At 40.0% G+C, this 14,037-nt stretch overlaps 1 long non-coding RNA gene across 2 annotated transcripts; it reads left to right on the top strand.

The window, feature by feature from the left end:
- The first annotated feature begins 1,535 nt into the window (after positions 1 to 1,535).
- Positions 1,536 to 10,313, top strand: LOC145861151 (uncharacterized). Of its 2 annotated transcripts, none has more exons than XR_014380997.1 (3): positions 1,536 to 2,298; positions 3,516 to 3,996; positions 4,087 to 10,313. It is a non-coding gene; the product is annotated as an uncharacterized LOC145861151 (long non-coding RNA). The 2 variants fall into 2 exon arrangements; XR_014380996.1 differs by having other exon boundaries at positions 1,536 to 2,321.
- Positions 10,314 to 14,037: the final 3,724 nt, after the last annotated feature.

Below are 14,037 nucleotides of genomic sequence, written 5' to 3'. Positions count from 1 at the left end.
GAAGTTGTATCTGGTCTGTCTCAGTTCCAGGTTCTCAGGTCTTTGTTTGCCAGATCACCATCTGTATAGCTTGGAAAAAGGAATCCTTTCTAGGTCATTTTGTTCAAAATTGGGTTGTAGGTTTGGAGAGTTGTTCTGGAGTGAAGGTTATGTTGTGGAGGGTAGCATCCTGTATATGTCCCTGCCAAAAAATCCAAGTTTATCTAACTCCAAAACTATCTTATTGTAAAAAAACATGTTGAAAAATGTGAGAGCTCACATGCAGCTGTTTCTCTCTAAGCAGAGGGAGGGTCAAGTGCAGGTATTGGTTAGTTTCAATCAACACTAACCCCAAATATAATATATGTTTTTGTATTATTGCGGTATCCATGTTTGTGATGTTACCTTTCTCCATCCCCATCCCTCAGCTAATATGGCTATCATTGGGCTGAAACACAACTCCAGATTGTGGCTTTGTCAAGACAGTAGCACCACCTGCCGTTTACTTATTAAAAGACCAAAGAGAAGAGTGGAGCGCATAATGAACACAAATATAAACACAACATGTTAAGTGTCATTCCCATCTTTCATGAGTTGAAATAAAAGATCCCATAAGTTTTCCATATTATTTTATTACATTATTTTTCTCAAATGTATTGCATCGCTGTTAGTGAGCATGTCTCATTTGCCAAGATAATCCATCCACCTGACAGTTGGGCCATATAAAGAAGCTGATTAAACAGAATGATCATTACACAGGTGCACCTTGTGCTGGGGACAATTAAAGGCCACTCTAATATTTGCAGTTTTATCACACAACACAATGCTACAGATGTCTCAAGTTTTGAGGGAGCATGCAACTGGCATGCTGACTGCAGGAATGTCCACCAGAGCTGTTGCCAGAGAATGTAATGTTAATTTCTCTACCATAAGCCGCCTCCAACATCGTTTTAGAGAATTTGACACAACCGTAGCCTCACAACCGTAGATCACCTGTAACCACGCCAGCCCAGGACCTCCACATCCAACTTCTTCACCTGCGGGATCGTCTGAGATCAGCCACCCGTACCTAGCTATCTGGCCGACCGGCCGTCCGGACCTAGCATTCTGGCCAGCCGGTGGGCCTTACCTAGCTATCTGGCCGACCGGCCTTCCAGACCTAGCATTCTGGCCGGCTTGAACTAGCTACCTGGCCGGCCTGACCTAGCTACCTGGCCATCAAGCCGAAACTACCTTCCTGGCCGGCCCGGCTGGATCTACCAATCTGGCAGGCCAACTGGACAGATCTACCTATCTGGCCGGCCATACCTAGCTGTCTGGCAGACCGGCCATCCGGATTTAGCAATCTGGCTGGCTGGACCTAGCTACTCTGGCTGGCCGGAGCCACCAATCTGTCAGGCCAGCCGGGCCGGATCTACCTATCTGGCGGGTTGGACCTACCTATCTGGCCAGCCAGACATATTTGGCCGGACCTATTTCTCTGTCCGGACCAAGCTATCTGACCGGTCTGCCGGACCAAGCTATCTGGCCGGACCTAGGACATCAACAACCCGCCAGGGTTTCATTAAATACGCTATAGGCACAATACTTTTTATTGTACATCTAGGCCTAATTAAACTGATGCATTTGACAATGTTCATGTTCAATTCACTGGCACTATGAAGAATAGCTAAGCCATAGTCATTAATAGAGTAATATATAGCCAATTTTAATGTACTTTTGGTGAATTTACGAGGCATTTCTAGATAGAGATTACCAAGATATAGCATATGCGCACGGTTCTGACTGTCTCTCTTCCTGCCCTAATCCTCTCTCCCTCACCTGCACCTCTTTCTCTCACTAGTGTGTGTTTGGTCTTTGGTCTGTTGAGTGTAGAATTGCTCAATCTACTCATTGATAGCCCCTATTTTTGGAAATTTGCGCGAGAGATTGCATGCCAAGAAATTGCGAAATACAGCAATACCATAGCCTATAGCCTAGATCTTTTGATTACCAATACACATTTCTGATTGTCTGCCTGGTGGCCGACATGCCTACCTATGCCTGGCTGTGCCCCTCCCATCTCTCTCTCCCTCGCCCTTTCTTTGCTGTGAAAGATGCGTGAGTATGTGTTCTCTAAATAAACTACGGAAAATAGTTTAATCCCTTGCAAAAATACAGAATCTTAGAAGTCGATGAATCGATTCCTAGCGAAATCGGAGTTTGACAACCAGAAATGGGAGTTGACACCAGGACTCGACAGGCAAAGAGTTGAGGAATCTATTATTTTGAAGTCGACTCCCCATCACTATCCATATGGCAGTTAAGACAGAGCTCCCGGTAAACTACACAACAACACACAGGTGGAAATCAACAACAGTTTCTCAAAATGTACAGACAAAACTTTGAAAAGATTTGACTGCTTAGTGATAATCCCTGTTGTCCTGCATTCTTGTTTTACTTTTGAAAGTAAAGTGACGGTTTGTTGAGGAGAAGAACGTCAAGGAAACAAGTTATTTGCTAGCTAGCTACTGTAGTTAGTGTCACAAGAATTTTCAATCCCAATGATAATAACTAACAATCAATAAGCTTTGACCAATCCCCGAGGTTTGTAAGACCCTGGGTTTAATGATAATTAGGCAAAGACTCAGCTTATGCTAAAGGTTCGTACAGTTTATTCACGAGAAAGTCCACAATACAAAGACATGCCATTTTATAACTCACTCCCTACTTACGCACATACCTCCACACAAACAGTAGATAGCCTACGCACATACATACACAAGAACAGTAGGTAAAATGTATCCTTCCCCATGGTTCTCACCACTGTTCATCATTACCAAACTGGCAGTTCCATCCCCCCGAGATTAGAGGAACCTTGAAAGGACTCCCTGTCCTATCGTAAGTTTCTCAGAGTTCTAGCCAGGTCAAGTCATACACAGTTTAATTGTTCTCGGTATCTTCTTAGTCACACACACACACACATTTCTCTCCCTCACATGTCTCTACCGAACCTTATTGGACTTACATTTAGTACTTTACGTTCATTATACATGCTACATAAACTAGTAATCACTAATAGTTACGTTTCAGGGTGGAATTCTTTAATAATTACCTTTAAGCATATAAATTGCCTTATCAGTTAGCTAGTTTGCTAGTTTAGCTGGATAATTGTAGCTAGCGCTCTCTTAGCTCTCAGGATAATCCTCCATGGACATGGTAGCTACATTTCCATTTTGACTTGTTGTAGGCGCTGCCATTTAGATTTCTGTTTAGTTAATTGATATTAAGTGTGTGTGTGTGTGTGTGTGTGTGTGTGTAAGAGAGAGACATGAAAACACGAAACCTAGATTGCTTGTGTGTGTAAAACAGTAAGCTAGGCTAATTCTTGAAACTTGTACTCCCAATATGAATGTGAAGTTTTTATTGATTCGTCAGAGATCCTTGTATTTTGGGGTATTTTGTATTTGAGAATACCATAAATTTAGCATATCCCGACTCCCCCTCAACACGCATTCTAACGTCTTTGTTCATTCTTAAATGTCTGTTTCTTGCAGGAATCTTCTAACTTGGATGGACGAGGGAAAAAAGGGAAGGAGTAGAGAAGTTATCCAGCCTGCTGACTAAGAAATGGAAATAGCCTATGCTTTGCTGTCTATCTCTCTCTATCTCTCTCCGTCTGTCTGCCTGCCTGCCTAACTGACATATTGCTGAAGGGCAACATAGTCAATGTACTTGCTAGGCTAAGCGTAACTTAGTGAAGACCTTGATTTGTCTCTGTCTTTACAGTTCCTGAAACATGTCAATGGCCTGATGCATGGCCTCTACAGAGGTGGTTGGCCACCCACTCAGTTACCAGTGACCTATTCTGCCACATCCCAGAGAATTGAGAGCGCAGGACCACCCCTTCTTAAATCCATAGTAATTGACACAGAGGGTTCTACCTGGAACCCAAAACGGTTCAAACTGGAACCAAAAAGGCTTTGCCTATGAGGACAGCTGAACAACCTTTTGGACCCTTGTTTCTAAGAGTGTAGTGTAAGTAGATCTAATTGAAAAAGCACCACTTCTAATAATATAACATTGTAAAGCAAATCAAATCCTATTTTAACTCAGATTTTTTTTCAGGTGCAAAAGCCTTGTGTCCTGATTCAACAGACACCTCCCCTGGTGAGTCATGTAAAGTTTCCTGATTCAACAAAACCTCCCCTGGTGAGTCATGTAAAGTTTCCTGATTGAACAAATACCTCCCCTGGTGAGTCATGTAAAGTTTCTCCCATTTCTCTCTTGCTCATTCTCTCTTTCGCTCCCTCAAACTCACACACATGCAGAAGTAGAGAAGAGGAAGAGATATACCAATTACATCAATTTCTAACACTGTTTGTTGCAGGAATTATATGACAGACGCATAACCTTTTGAACAATATAATATTTTACTGTCGCTTTATTGCATCTTTACACATACTTACATTTTTGCATTTAACTTTGTTTTTTAAGACTGCCACGCTGTCATATATTGGGGAACCTTGTCCAGGACAATGACCTCAGGATTATGGAGCTGTGTGTTTATAAAAAAAGTTTGAATATTACAACATGTATTAGGATTAAGATAAACTTGACCATTTAGAGAGGAGTTCAACATTTTCATTATTGAACTACTGTCTAATTTTAATAACCTCTTTCTTAAAATATTTCTGATTGATGACCAATGGATTAATGTCCCACTTCAAAATGAAGGGACAGAAGAGCAAACATGCCTTTGCTACCACTTTTAGTAGATTCTCACTGTTACAAATCTTTTACTGTGTGTTACTGTTATGTTCTGCATGCCCACATAATGCAAATCATAAAAAAGTAATATTTTTATGCTTACAGTAAGTGTCATGAAAACTCAGGAGGTTGATGTGTTATGGGCCTTCTGGAAAGTCCTAAAATATGCCCCTGAGCCGTGTTGGGGAATGACGCAAAGTATTTTTTTTAAATACATCTCTAAGCTATAACTGCCACAGCATTATTCAACTAGTACCATGGAAATACTTTTAACTAGCTGAGTACAAAGTTTCTTCAAGAGTGTCCTTTTCTAGTTTGCTTATAAAATATTAACTTGATAAAATTGTAATGTGCTGATTGTCTTCACTTCATCTGATCCATCACACCACTCTTCAAGAGGACCGCTCTGCTCCAGAACTGACCCATCACACCACTCTTCAAGAGGACCACTCTGCTCCAGATCTGACCCATCACACCACTCTTCAAGAGGACACTATGCTCCAGATCTGACCCATCACACCACTCTTCAAGAGGACACTATGCTCCAGATCTGACCCATCACACCACTCTTCAAGAGGACACTATGCTCCAGATCTGACCCATCACACCACTCTTCAAGAGGACCACTATGCTCCAGATCTGACCCATCACACCACTCTTCAAGAGGACACTATGCTCCAGATCTGACCCATCACACCACTCTTCAAGAGGACACTATGCTCCAGATCTGACCCATCACACCACTCTTCAAGAGGGCCACTATGCTCCAGATCTGACCCATCACACCACTCTTCAAGAGGACCACTCTGCTCCAGATCTGACCCATCACACCACTCTTCAAGAGGACCACTATGCTCCAGATCTGACCCATCACACCACTCTTCAAGAGGACACTATGCTCCAGATCTGACCCATCACACCACTCTTCAAGAGGACCACTATGCTCCAGATCTTACCCATCACACCACTCTTCAAGAGGACACTATGCTCCAGATCTGACCCATCACACCACTCTTCAAGAGGGCCACTATGCTCCAGAACTGACCCATCACACCACTCTTCAAGAGGGCCACTATGCTCCAGATCTGACCCATCACACCACTCTTCAAGAGGACCACTCTGCTCCAGATCTGACCCATCACACCACTCTTCAAGAGGACCACTATGCTCCAGATCTGACCCATCACACCACTCTTCAAGAGGACCACTCTGCTCCAGATCTGACCCATCACACCACTCTTCAAGAGGACCAATATGCTCCAGATCTGACCCATCACACCACTCTTCAAGAGGACCACTATGCTCCAGATCTGACCCATCACACCACTCTTCAAGAGGACACTATGCTCCAGATCTGACCCATCACACCACTCTTCAAGAGGGCCACTATGCTCCAGAACTGACCCATCACACCACTCTTCAAGAGGACCACTCTGCTCCAGATCTGACCCATCACACCACTCTTCAAGAGGACCACTATGCTCCAGATCTGACCCATCACACCACTCTTCAAGAGGACCACTATGCTCAAGATCTGACCCATCACACCACTCTTCAAGAGGACCACTCTGCTCCAGATCTGACCCATTACACCACTCTTCAAGAGGACCACTACGCTCCAGATCGCCTTCTGTGCTCAGATGTCCTTGATGAGGATCTAGCCCATCACACCACTGTTGCAGGTTAACTTTAATTGGTAACTATGGATACAAATAGAAATGTAATGAACAATGTTTTCAATGTCCAACTTCATCCTCTGCAGATCTTACACTCTTAGGGGAAAAAACGTATTTGGCTGTCCCCATAGGAGAACTCTTGAAGAACTCTGTTTGGTTCCAGGTAGAACCTGTTGTGTCTTTGGCTATGCCGGATTAAGTGATATGACATGCTATTCTGTAAAATAATTTCTCTGTAATTAATATTACCTGATTAAGCTAATCAGGTAAATAATTAACTAGAAAGTCGGGGAACCACGAAATAATGTTTGTAGAGCTGTTATCTTCCGAATAAACTCTTAAAGACCTAGTAATCTTCTACATCAATAGCAGTCAATATTTAATCTTCACCTTGTTTAGTCTCATCTGAAAGTTGTAAATTCTTGGTTATCTTCATGAACCCTGGCTAACAAATTGAATTAGCAATACAAAATTTGGTTTAATTATTTATTTACTAAATACCTAAATAATCGCACAGACTTACATATACACAGAATCAATCATACATTGATGGACCTGGTGAACGGAGCCGATATAGCGGCTGGTTACACAAAGAAAAGGGGGAGGGGTTTGAGTGAAAGAGCGGAAAGACTGAGTAACAAAGGGAGAAGCTATGCTATCGTAAATACAGTATCTTATGCATTCTAAATTACCGCCCATTTGAAAAAGGAAAATGCAATAAATATTTAGTCTAAGCTGCGCTTAATTAGATTGGTCGTAATTTCGTTAGGGCCCCCAAAATTGGCTTAGTTCTGTAGGTGGTATTTGTCTTTTCAACGTGGGAACCTCAAGTCCACACGTCGTTGGAACAGGTTATTATCTGAGCCTTTTTAACGTAGGACCGTCGCCCTAACGTCCTCGGAACAGGTTATTATCTGAGCCCTTTTAACGTAGCACCGTCGCCCTAACGTCCTCGGAACAGAAAGTTACATTTTCGTCAAGGGGCTTATATAGGATTGGGAGAGAGGGCTGTGTTTCATAGTTTACAACCCATGTCTGTTCACTTGGGCGGGGCCTCTGAGTGAGCAGAGTGGTGTTCTTCTGACAAACCGTTCTCTCATTAAGAAGTTAGAAATTACATTTCATCTTTTCACAAATAGTTTAATATTTAAACATTTAAATTGCACAACAATTCCATGTGAATCTGATAACTAGAATATGTAGATTTTCCAAGATACAGTTTATGTCGTCCTATCGTCAGTAATCATGTCTCAGACGTCAACTGATCTGACATCATATTCATTAAGTCCCATCGCATATTTTCAACTGGTTGGATTACCGAAATATGGTTCCGTTTTCCATCTTTTGATGTCACCAGACTCTGTATGTTAACGAAGGGATTTTCAATAGTCACATTGGTAGAGTAGAGAGAGGAAAAAGGGGAAAGGAATTTATGGGGGTCATAAACCTCCAACAGGCCAGCATCATGACAAACCCTTTTGGGTTCTATGTAGAACCCTTTCCATAGAGGGTTCTACATGGAAACCAAAAGGGTTTTACGTGGAACCAAAAAGGGTTCTTCCTAGAACCAAAAAGGGTTATTCTATGGGGACACCTGAAGTACCCTTTTGGAACACTTTTTTTCTAAGAGTGTAGGTAATAAGCTGTAGTCAGGTGGTCATTACCAGGTTATGATGAGGTCTTTACTATGATCAGTAGGATACATAATATAGCACATAATATAGTGGTCACAATTATGACCAGATGGTCACATGTTGGTCAGAAAAAGACGTCAGATTCTGGTCAGTAAAAATCTGTTAAAAAATTTCCTATTTCATCCAGTTTGCGACAGAATAAGACGTCATAAAAAGATGTCATACTGACGTCTTTTCAAACCATGTTTTGACCACTGGGTGGAATACCACTGTAAGTAGGCCTATACTATAGTTGTCATTTGTTTCCAAGTAGACAATGTTTCAGAATTTGAGGTCAGTGCAGCATATGAAAAATACATTATTGAATTCAAACAATCTGTTTAGAGGTCCCCAACAATTTGCAATAGTTTTTTTTCTTCAGAAATTGTCAAATACAGCAAATGTCACTGTAAACGTTTAAAACATTCTGCCAACACCTCCAGAGACATTTGATCAAACTCGCCATTTCTATTTGGAAACTACCATGGTATAATTCCAGTACTTCCAAAGTACACAGCAAAAAAAGGCGTTATTGTCACTATAAATGGTGAATGAAGGCCGTTTTTCAGGCAGATTCTCATTCACGTGCGCACAGGTTCAGGACGGTCTGACTTATAACAGGAAACATGCGTATGTATGGCAACCACCAAGTTTATACATCTCAATATTTTTGAACGTGTGCAGACTTTTCTGAAATTATGCAAGCAGATATTTATTGTGAAATGTACACAACGGTTATAAATGAGGACCCAGATGCCTTCATCTGACTAACAGGCAACAGCAAGCAGTGTTGTGGCACCTCGTTGACGGTTCCAGACACTTGTAGCTGTGTTCTCCTGTTGAGCAAAAAATAACAAGAGTTAACATGGCACCAAATGAAACCTGTTTTACACAGCACATTTTCCGGAGCTAAATGATTGTGGGCAGAGTACGTGTTTTTTTTACCACACTCGTTTTTGACAGGAAATGAGAAGTGAGAAGCCACAACAGTGCAGCTATTGGAAACTACTCACTGGTCACAGATGTCAGTTGAACATCTAGCCTAGTTTCGTTTTGGTTGAGTTGTCAACTAACGTGATTCAACATGAATTCAGCAAAAAATGGCACCATGTTTTTGGATTTAGGTTAAAAGTTTGGTGGGAAAAATAGGAAATTCCCTTACATTGATTAGTTTTTGCAAATCCAATCAGTCCCACGTTGTCTTCACATTTTGTTTTGTTGTTGAAATGAAGTGTAAACAACACTGATTCATCCAGTTTTTTCCCAGGGGGTAGTGATCAGCACAAACTCATAGAGTCAGACTTAAAGTAGGTCAAGTAGCCTGTGTGTTATACATTGTGTTTGGGTATTTAAAATGTGTCAGTAGGATATATAGTATTGTATGTAAAGGGCTTACATAGAAACTTCCAAAAGGACTAATTCGAGACAGAAAGGAGTTGGGGCACTCAACTGTCACCTGTTATCATCCAATAAAATGGATTAAAGTGACCTAAAATAAATCCATGTCTGCCTTTCCAATTACTTTCTGCCTCAATTTAGTCCTTTTGGATGTTTTTCTTGGTAAGCCCTTCTCATGCTTTTCATCATTGTTGTTGAGCACCCCTCCTTTCCTTTGTTTGCTGAAGAGCGAAGGCCCACCTGAACTCATATCATTGCATGTATTTCTGAGACACCAATTCAGTACTCTATCCTCATTGTAGATCTGATATGTATATGAGAATGCACCATTTTTACTACAGTGCTTCCAAGTAATTATTAAAATACCAAAAAGCTGACAAACACTCATTACAGCAACTCTTTAACCAGGCTATTGGTATTATTGTCACGTCCTGACCAGTATAAAGATTATTTGCTATTGTAGTTTGGTCAGGACGTGGCAGAGGGTATTTTGTTTATGTGTTTCGGGGTGATGGTTTATGTAGTAGGGTGTTTGATTTATTATTTCTGGGTTTTTTGGTCACTGCTCTATGTTAGTCTATTTCTATGTTCTTTCTAGTTAGTCTGTTTCTATGTTTAGTTAATTGGGGTGTGGACTCTCAATTGGAGGCAGGGGTTGTCTAGTTGCCTTTGATTGAGAGTCCTATATATTAGGGTGTGTTTGTGATTTGTGGGAGGTTGTGCTTGTTTAGCTGTCTATGCCTGACAAGACTGTATTTCGTCATTCATCATTTTTTGTGATTTTTGTATACGGTTTGGTTTTCCTTCTTTCTCCTATTAAAAGAAGATGAGTATACAACCCGCTGCGTTTTGGTCCTCCATTCCTGACGACAGCTGTTACAATTATCGTACCTGAGATGAATTTTTCTCATGATTACGCCACCAAACACCAGGGCAGCTACACATGCTGCAACACCTGTTATCATCCCCCAATAGAAGAGACTGTTGTCTGTGGCCTGTTGCACTTGGTTTCCTGAGAAAGGGGAAAATATATTATGATCTTATTTGATTCTCTTCCCCCATCTTGAAACAACACCACAAAACACTGACAGAACATAAAGGTAAGCACATGACGGGCATTCCACTAAATATGTGGTGATAAGATATGCTGGAGTTCATTTTAAAATGATTGTGAACAATCCCATCAGACCAAACACTTACCATTGACAGAAATATGTATGTTTATATCAGAACTGCCTTTATAATATGTACAATCACAAGTGTAGTTCCCTTCATCAGATGGTTGTATGTTGGTGATGTGTAGAAACACTCTGTCATTCTCTATCTGCAGTGTGACTCTGGGGTCACAAGAGCTGTTGGTATGATTTGTTTCAAAGTCTTGTGAAACTCTACACTCATGACCCTCACTTATAACTCTATTTTTGTGACATGCTACTGTCATGATGTCAGTGAGAGTTTGGTTTGGGCAGAGAAGAGTGGCATCTGCTCCTCCTGTCTCCAATGTTTTCTCTTGAGTCACTGTAAACAGGAAGGGAAAAAGTTTGTGAGTATATTATTTCATGAGATCGTTTTGATCGAGCATGAGTAGTACTATCAATTCTCATGAATAAAAAGTCCAATTTCAGTCTACAGAAATTACTACAGACACAAATGGATGTTTTATAATGGTAAAAAGTCACTTTACTGAATTGTTAATGCCCAAATGAAGATGACCCAAAGTGAATTAATAACCTCATACTAAAACTATCTCAATGTAACAGGAATATAATATGGGGGGGTTTAACTGTGTACGGGATGCAACTCTAGACAAGTCATCAACTAAACTATATCCTCTTCCTAACATGTCTAAGGTATTAAACCACAACATTAAAGAGATGGGTCTGTGTGAACTGTGGAGATAGAAACATCCAACTGAAAGACAATACTCCTATTACTCTCACCTCCAAAACTCATATTCAGTCATTTACTTATTTATTGTAAACTTGGCTATAATTGACTGTGTTTCTGAATCTAAATACCTTCCTAGAACAATTACGGACAATAGCCCATTGTCTTTAACGTTTAAGCTCAAACCTCCAATGCCAATAGCAGACACATAGAGATCCAACACAATGTTTCTTGGAGATAAGGAGTTTACCTCATATTGCAACACACAGACATGTTTTTGGAAATAAATGTGGACAATGAAGTATGCTCAACTGTAGTCTAGGAAGCTCTTAAATCATACATGAGAGGTTGTATCATGTCTTACTCTTCACATAAGAAAAATAAGACCAATAAATAATTAGAAATACTAGAACAGAAAATCCACCTCTTAGAAAGAAAACACAGTTTAGATAGAAATGTTGACACCCTTCAACAGTTGAACACTTTGAAGCTTGAATATAACACAATAAACTCTCGATCTGCAGAGATTGCTGCCATAAAATCCAAGCAACAATATGTTGAGCAAGGTGAAAGTGCAGGGGAAACGCTTGCTTGGCAAATTAAGAAAGAGGAATATACCATCCATAGCATTCAAACCCCAGATGGTAGCATAAGAATGGATCCTTCTGAAATTAACTCAGTCTTTAAAACATTTTATGAAAAACTGTATCAATCTGAAAACAAAAGTTGAAAGGAATATATAGACAATTTCCTCAATAAGGCCATTTGACCAATTATAAATGAACCAGAGAAAAGGAATATGGATAAAACATTTCCCCAGGTGAACTGTTGGAGGCCATAAATAATCTACAGATTGGGAAATCTCCTGGTAATTATGGATTCCCAGTGGAATGTTATAGACACTTTAATCCCAGATTACTAAGGCCTATGTTACTTATGCTCACAGCAGCTCTAGAGAAAAATGAACTTCCCCAGTCACTATGTCTGGCTAAAATCACCCTACTTAAGAAGAAAGATAATGATCCACTGTCATGCGGATCTTCTGCCCAGTATAACTTTTGAACGTGGATTACAAAATCATTGCTAAGGTATTGGCTTTTCATTGGCATAGAAACAGTAATGCAAAGGTTAATTCACTCAGATCAAACAGGGTTTATAAGAAATAGGATGTCCTCAGACAATCTCCACAGTTTTTTTCAATGTAATCTATCATACCACCATCAAATTCATGAGGTGGAAAGAAACAACATTGCCAGGCACCCTTATTTGGAATAACACCACCTTACCTCCAGCATTTAGTGATGACACCTTTAAGTCATGTTCCGAAGTGGCATCATTAATTTTTAACATGTTTACTATGATGGATATATACTGTCATTGAATGAATTACATTATCCAAGGCCGATTTCTTTCAGTTCTCACAACTCAGAAATCATATTCAATCACTTCAACAGAATCTGGATGAACCTAAGGCATCTAGCATAGAAAACATACTGAAAGAAGCTGCTACGACAAAGAAGTTGATTGCCAAGTTATATCAAGAGCTGATTGAAACTCTACCTGATGGTTCAGAACCTATAATGAACAAATGGTAAACAGATATAAATGAAGAAATTGAGGAGCACCATTGGTCACAGATACGTGAAAATGTTCATACCTGCTCCTACAACTAAAGACATGAACTAATGCAATGTAAGATCATTTATAGGACTTACTATACTCCTGCCAGAATGCATGTAATGTCACCCAGAAATGTCACATCTCTGTTGGAGATGCAAAAAGTACAAAGGAACTCTATTACATATGCTGTGGTCCTGTGACAAACTGACACCATTCTGGGATAATATATGTGCAATCATTTCACTGTGTCTAGGAATTTATATCCATTCATCTCCACGATTATGTTTGTTTGGAAATGTAAATATTGGTCATCAATATGATAGACATTTTTGTAATCTAGGTCTACTTGCTGCAAAAAATAAATAAAGCCATCAATTGGAAAGCCCCATATCCACCCTCAATAACAAACTGGAGTTAAACCATACATATTACACCATACATATTAAACCATACATATTACACCATACATATTAAACCATACATATTACACCATACATATTAAACCATACATATTACACCATACATATTAAAGAATTTGGAAATGTTATGTTCACCATCTCAGAGAAAATGTTGTATAGTTGCCATTTTGTTTTTGTGTTGTTTTTGATTAAAAAAATTAAATAAAGAGCATGAGTAGCTAGTGGTAGTAAAAATGACAGTTTATTCTTACTGAATAACTGCATTAAAACTGTAGTGAACAATTTGGTTACACTTTACAATACAGTGTCCTTATTACTGTGTAGGTCTAACTCCTGTAGGTATTCCTGTACATTTCAGGGCTTGTGTACAAATTAAATAGATCATGGGATACATCTCTCTTACCGTCAACAGCTGTGAATAGACCCCACAGCACCAGAAGCAGAGCAAGTCTGGATACACTTCCACACATATTGACCAACTGCACAACCAAACGTTGACCCGACACTTCCTGCTCAGACCGACTACAGATATGACTTCAATACAACGTTATTTACTCAGTAGAGGAACAAAATAAAACTCAATCAAACCAAAGTGATGCTCATTTCACTGGCTTGACTTGGTTATAATGGGCCTTG

This window comes from Salmo salar, chromosome 16 (genome assembly GCF_965601325.2).
Source record: "Salmo salar chromosome 16, fSalSal1, whole genome shotgun sequence".
Taxonomy (NCBI): Eukaryota; Metazoa; Chordata; class Actinopteri; order Salmoniformes; family Salmonidae; genus Salmo; species Salmo salar.
Note: the sequence above shows the minus strand (reverse complement) of the source record. Positions and strands in the feature narration are given on the sequence as shown.